The sequence below is a fragment of the Lepisma saccharinum genome, chromosome 14, assembly GCF_977018435.1.
Source record: "Lepisma saccharinum chromosome 14, izLepSacc3.1, whole genome shotgun sequence".
Lineage (NCBI taxonomy): Eukaryota > Metazoa > Arthropoda > Insecta > Zygentoma > Lepismatidae > Lepisma > Lepisma saccharinum.
In genome coordinates, this window is record NC_139242.1 from 7,565,765 (window position 1) to 7,572,568 (window position 6,804).

At 36.3% G+C, this 6,804-nt stretch overlaps 1 long non-coding RNA gene across 1 annotated transcript in view; it reads left to right on the plus strand.

The window, feature by feature from the left end:
* Positions 1-537: 537 nt before the first annotated feature.
* Positions 538-6,804, plus strand: part of LOC145998421 (uncharacterized) — a 13,692-nt gene continuing 7,425 nt past the window's right edge. Inside the window, exons 1-2 of the long non-coding RNA XR_014443311.1 lie at positions 538-671; positions 5,971-6,130. This is a non-coding gene — a long non-coding RNA (uncharacterized LOC145998421). The remainder of the gene's footprint in view (positions 672-5,970; positions 6,131-6,804) is intronic.

A 6,804-nucleotide genomic window follows, 5' to 3' on the forward strand; every position in this document is an offset into this window, starting at 1 on the left:
AATTCTTGCTTATCACCTCCATCCCTCCACTGCCGTGTTTTGTGGTTTATAAATGCAGCACGTGTTCCAAAAAAATGAGATTGGTTATTTAATACAGTAGGCTGGCACAGCATGGGAGAGTTCTTTAACTAGGTTATAGGGTGCCTCCCTGATGGCTCAATGGTAGCATCGTCACAATGTAATCAAGGGGTCCCAGGTTTGATACCCGGTGGAGGCACATAGTGGTTCGGATACCACTTTAAGCTGTAGGTCTAGTCTTGATTAGCCATACTGTGCATAAAGTGGACTTGAAACGCCAACTCAATCAATCAATTTAACTAGGTTATATTAAAGCTTTGTAAGATTTTCCACATTAATCATCTCTTTGAGTTCTGTTTCATGTCTTACAAGCATTCTTTTATCTTTAAATAGAATCAATTTCAATTGATTATTATTGTCGATTGGGTGAGTTGCTTGTTATATAAATAATGATTTTGATTGTTGTAGATAATGCTACCATAGAGACAGCAGACAAATATAAATATCTGTCCCTGTGGAGGAAAAATGAGTTCAACCATGTCATCAAATATCTCAGCTTACAGTGCACGATGAGGGTAAGACAGATGCTAACAACTTGACTCTAACGATGGGAACACAGAATGAGATTGGAAGAAGCACATGACTTGTTCAAGGTTGGTTTTGTAGGTGTGGAGGACTCTGTAGCTTCTTTCCAGGCAAAAATATAATTTGGCTTTTTTACAACTATGGAAAGTGAAAGCTGTGAGGCTTAGCCTACAATTTAAACATATCTACTTTTAATGTCACTGTCCCTACATTCAAGAGAACAGATAAAAATAAAGAAAGAAGAAGTTATGAACAAGACCAAAAACACTTAATGGCTGAGTATGTTTTGTGGTCAGCCCATGAGCTTTCAATAGTTAAATATATAGAACATTTAATTTATGTGAAGAATAAGTTTGAACCATTGAATCAACTATTACTGTACATTGCAATATACGTACTTCATATGTGCCTTAAAACTAATTACTGAATACATTTTTGAAAATTGAGGGATAGTGGGGAATAATTTATTCCACAGACATGTAGAGACAATTGTGAAAGATTTGGAATAGATATTTGGGTAGTAAATAAATTAACATCTCTTCTAAATCTATTATTGATGATGTTGGAGTTGGAAAGAAGTTTAAAAAACTGCAGGAATTTATTTTAAAAATAATTATAATAGGATAGGCTTGTATATTAGGCCACTCATACAATAAATCGGACATTACATAACAAAAAACAACAGTTTTTTGTGATGGTACTTGTCTGTCGTACATTTCTTATGAGCAGCTGCCCAATAGATCAAACATGACTCAGGGTGACAATTTATATACTGAATGGAGAATAAGACCATGTCAGCATAATGGAAAGCTATGGTGCCACACTGATCCCACTGATCCATGTGTGATCTAGTGGAAGACCAGCATAACAGCTGCATATGTTGTATTGAATCTATTAATTTAAGGAGAAATGAGTTGAATGGTCCTTTCATACATAATGTAAAGAAAGCACTCTAAAGTCATTGCAAGCATTTTTTACATTTCATCTGATTAATCAGAGCAGATAGAATCACAATAATCTAAATGCAGAAAAAATAAGTATTTGAACAGGTTGAATACAAGACTAGTTGGCAGAAAATATTTAAGCTGGAAGAAAGTGCAATACTCCAAAACCTCTTTTGCATACCAAATTATTGTACATTACACCCAGTACCTGCAACTTTTACAACAGGGAGAATAAGGATTTCAACCACAGAGTACATTTTCTGAGAATCTTTAATGATATCTCAGAATAAATATTTATACCATGTTTAATTGATCAAGTGTTGGCCTTTACAGATTTAATTTTTTAATGCAAGTACATTTAAAATAACACTCATATTCATAACAGAAGTGATCTAAGCAACTTTCTTGGGGTACTCCAGAAGCGTTTATTAGTATGATCTAATGTGGACCAGGAATTAAGAAAGAGACCTATTAAGTGCTTTTGTGGAGTGTATTGTTGTATGGATTGAAAAAATGGAACGTGAAGATGGGAGACAGGATAGACTAAAAGCATTTGTGATGTGTAATTTGTGGAGGATGGGAAGAATTCAATGGTTCAATAAAGTGTGAAATGAACAAATACTTGAAGCAATTTAGGAGTCAAGATAGTCTTTAACTGTGATTGATAGAAGGAAAAGGAACTGCATAGGACATGTGTTGAAAGAGAAACAAATAATATTGAGAATGGTAATAGTGTTATTTGGAGGTGTGTGGGATTTGATTGATTGATTTGGTGTTTTAAAAGTCCACATTGTGCACAGTAAGGCTAATCGGGACTGGACCTACAGTTTAAAGTGGGAACCGAACCACTGTGTGCCTCCACCAGGTATCGGACCTGGGACTCCTTGATTACAAGGTGACGACGATACCACTGTGGGTGGGGGATAAACAGAAAAACACTTTTGGATGATTTGACAGGAAGGAGTTGATGCAGTAATTTGAAGAAAGAAGCTGGGAGAAGAAGCTGGAGACTGCATGACCTGTTTGTAAGTAGAATACCAGGTGATGAGATTAAATTGAAAAGATTCCACCAGCATGTAATCCATTCAGAGTTAAAGTTTTTTACCCCCAAACAAAGAAAATCTCAATTGTGATAGATGTTCTAAAGAAAAATATAAATCTAAGAAATATAATTTTTTTCTCATGACCATGTTAATATAATGATACATATGCATTTATCAATCCTTGCTGATAATGAAACTAAAAAATTTCCACACTTTAGAGTGTGGTAAATAGTAGAGAATAATATGTTTCGTTTTGGTAGACTTTCTGTAGAAAAAGAAGTAAAAAATGAAGACTTGGGCAGGACTCGAACCTGAGTCAATGGAATGGTATGCCGTTATGCTGCAAAACATTTTTAAGTTAATGGATTCTTCATTTGTTACCTGCGATGGTAGGAAGTAATTTTTACACTTGAAATTTACTGGATAACCTCCCACCCTCTCTTTCTGGCCTCTCTACATCTCTCTCTCTCTCTCTCTCTCTCTCTCTCTCTCTCTCTCTCTTTGTCTGGTTTCCTCAAGCATATGTGATTGTACTCTGTCAATTTCAGTCCAAATTTAATACATGAATTATATAATGTTTAAAAGAAATATGGATACATGATTAAGTTATATTAATGAAGGCACTCTCACAAAGAAACTCACTATTTGAGAGAAGCAGTGATAACAGATTAAGATTTTAAATCATGCTACATTTACAATAGGAATAATACATTTCAAGTGCGATCGTAATGCATTTTTACATTTTACATCCTTGGGCTCTATTTTTTCCCATATTATTCTCTCAATTTGTAAGGTGTCGTGAGAGCAGAATGCTGCAAAATGCAGTGTTTGGAATGTTAATTTTTAAATGTAACTAAGTTGCAATTACAGTTATTTGGTTCAAGAAGTAAGTGAGTTACAGTTACCCAATACTCATTTTGAAAAGTAACTAATTCTGTGCAATAAGATATGTTGAATTAAAATAAAGTGTGGATGTTCTAAATTTGGTATGGAAATGAAGCCCAGTTTCTTGTCATAGACGATTCCTTAAAAATCTTTTCACCTTTGTGTCCAGAGAAGGCAAATAATTGGAAACAGAGTTAAAAAATTCAGCTCTTATCCCCAAAATTTCAAATAAACAATTTAAGTGTTGTAAAGTAACTGTATAAGTAACTGTTGACAATATTAAATCTACTGCAAAAAAGTAACTGTTTACTTACTTTTAAAAGTAATTAGTTAGACTTACAATTCCTCAAAACTAAACTGTTTCTTGCAATTTCATTACTTGTAACTAATTCCTTTCGAAACATTGATAAAATGTGGCTGATATTTTACATTTTCCAATATTTTGAGTTCCTTCACCTTACTTCCCTGAAAAATGTAAAAATTGGACTTCTATTGTGGTTGTAGATTGTCAGTAACACAATGAGATTCGAATTCAGGATTTCCACCATTGTATTGCTTTCAATGGTAAACATTTCCTGGCATCCCCATTCAGTTACTCAAAAAATTTCATTTGAGAATGCTGAAATTCCTGGTTTGAGATCTTGCATGAACGTGTATTTCATTCTGAGAATCACTTAATTCATTGCAAGAAAAGTGACATAAAATAAGGAAAATATGATTTTTTAATATTAATTTCATCAACTTAGATGATTCCTTATATCCTTTCTGCAATGAGGACAAATCAATAAGTCGGTTCCATGATTTTTTTTCACAGCAATTTATTGGTCAAACAAGACGACAATAGGTGTGCAGGAGTAGTAGTTCGTTACTTATTTTTCTACATATCCACCACCGACGACAATGCATTTTTCCCACTGTGACACCAATTTGGATATGCCAGTGGCATAGAAAGTCGTCGGCTGCTGCTGCAACTACTGCCGCACAGCATGTTGAACTTCATGATCAGACGAGAAGTGCTGGCCAGACAATGCCTTCTTCATAGGGCCAAAAGTTGATAATTAGAGGGTGCCATATCTGGACTGTATGGTGGATGCTCCATGATTTCCCAGCCATAACGAGCGATTTTTTCCTTGGCCACCATGGCAACGTGTGGCCTTGCGTTGTCATGAAGGAGGCAGGCATGGTCACTCTGTCGCTTGTCATGCAATGCACGGCATAGCTTGGCAAGCGTGGCAGTGTAGTACGTTGCGTTGATTGTTCCGCCAGCAGGCATGAAATCCACCAGCAGTACCCCCAACATGTTCACACTTTCACAGGTTGTCCAGACCGCTCCTCGTCCGTGACACTGGTGCGACTGGCCCTGAACCACTGACACCAATTCCCAATGGCTTTGCAGCACAGGACGTCGTCCCCATACACCAGCTTCATCCTCGCGTAAATCTCCATCGGTGTCTTGCCTTCAACCCAGAAGATCCACACCATGGAATGCTGCTCCTCGACCATGACGATGTCAGGCAGGTAGCCATGTTTGTCACTGCTGCCATCTGTGGAAGAGACAAAGGAACATTACAAAATTACTCATTATGATCTCGGGTAAGATGACATTTTCAGTACCCAAAAGTTTACCTTGGTGTGATTATCCAATCCTCTGCAAAAGAATTGTGGAACCGACTTCCTGATTTGCCCTTGTACATCAGCTTACTTCTTAAACAAATGAGGTGTATATAGATGATCAAATTAAGAATATATGTATGTATGATGAAGGGAGCATCTGTTGTACCAGAATGTTACATCCAAAAAAGTATTTACTTGCCCAAAACAGCCGGAAATTAAAAGGTAATTTTTACAATTCAAGCAATTCTTGCATACAACAAGATAAAGAAAGAAATACTTATGCTGCAGATTTAAAAAGATTTAATACTAGTCATGTCTCCCAGTCTTTAGAGTTTCTAGTCTTCAGCATAAAATAAGATTGATTGATTTGCTTTACTTTACTTCACTTTTGTGCCACTTTCGGCTAATTTGTGAAAATGAGGATGAGTGATGATATAATGAAAAAATGATGGACACTCACAAACATCCATACCCAGGTTGGGATTCGAACCTAGGACCCCTGGCATCATAACGTGATGTGCTAACCACTCCGCCACAGGGACCAGCTGCATAAAATAAGAAATTATTGAATAGTATATTCTGATAAGCTCAGTATAGCTATTTCTTGAGAATTCTCCATTAAAATGAATCTTTCTTACACTTACTTTATGAGATAAATGGTTGAAATGAGTTGTTGATACACATCAATCAAAAACAGATCTTTCGAAGGACAAAGCAAGTTTGTTGTTTCTGGGTATAGCATTACCCCTATCTACTTTTAAAAGTTCGTAGATTAATTGTAACAACCTTTAATTAATACAAAGTATGCTACTTGATTATGCAGTATATTTTACTTATATGTTTCCTATTATGCTTCTGTATTTATTCAAATTTTGTTATAGAGGTTCCGTTGGCCTCAAGGGAGAAACAGAAGAAAAGTCTGTGCACCAGACTTTAAAGATAAAAAATACTTGCAACAACACAGACACCATAGAGATTCACCATAACAATAGCAGAAGCCCTGTTTCCAATGCACCAGGAGAGGAAGGAAAACCTATTGAGGTAAGTGATTGACTTAACTCTTTCTTTTCTTTTATCTACCACCTTTCTTCTTAGTGGACTCACTTCATCTTTCCTTTATCTTCTATTCCCCTTGGTGGATCTTCCATTAATTGCTCCCCTCACTTTCTCTCTGGAGGAGTCCACTCTTTCTATCTCCCTCTCTTTCCCTGGCTAGATTATCTTCCTTCAATTTTCCTACTTTATCTCTGGAGAGGCCATTCTTCCTATTTCTCTCTGTATTCCAATTGGTGGATTACATTCCCTCAAGTTTCCATCCTTCTCTCAGGAGGAGTCCATTCTTCTTATCTGCCTCTCTTCCCCTTGCTGGATTATCTTCCCTTAGTTTTCCTCCCTTCTCTCTGGATGATTCCATTCTTCTCTAACTCTCTCTCTTCCCCTTGGTGGATTATCTTCCTTAAATGTTACCTTCATTTTCTCTGGAAAAGTCCATTCTTCCTCTCTATTTTTTGTTTCTTTTTGTATATATTATCTTCCTTCAATTTACTTCCATTCTCTTTGGAGAAGTCCATTCTTCCTATCTCCCTCTTTTCCCTTGGTCGATTATCTTAGTTTCCTCCCTTCTCTCTGGAGAAGTGAATTCTCTGTAACTCCTGCTCTTCTCCTTTTGTGGATTATATTCTTTTAATTTTTCACCTTTTTCCTATCTCTCTCTT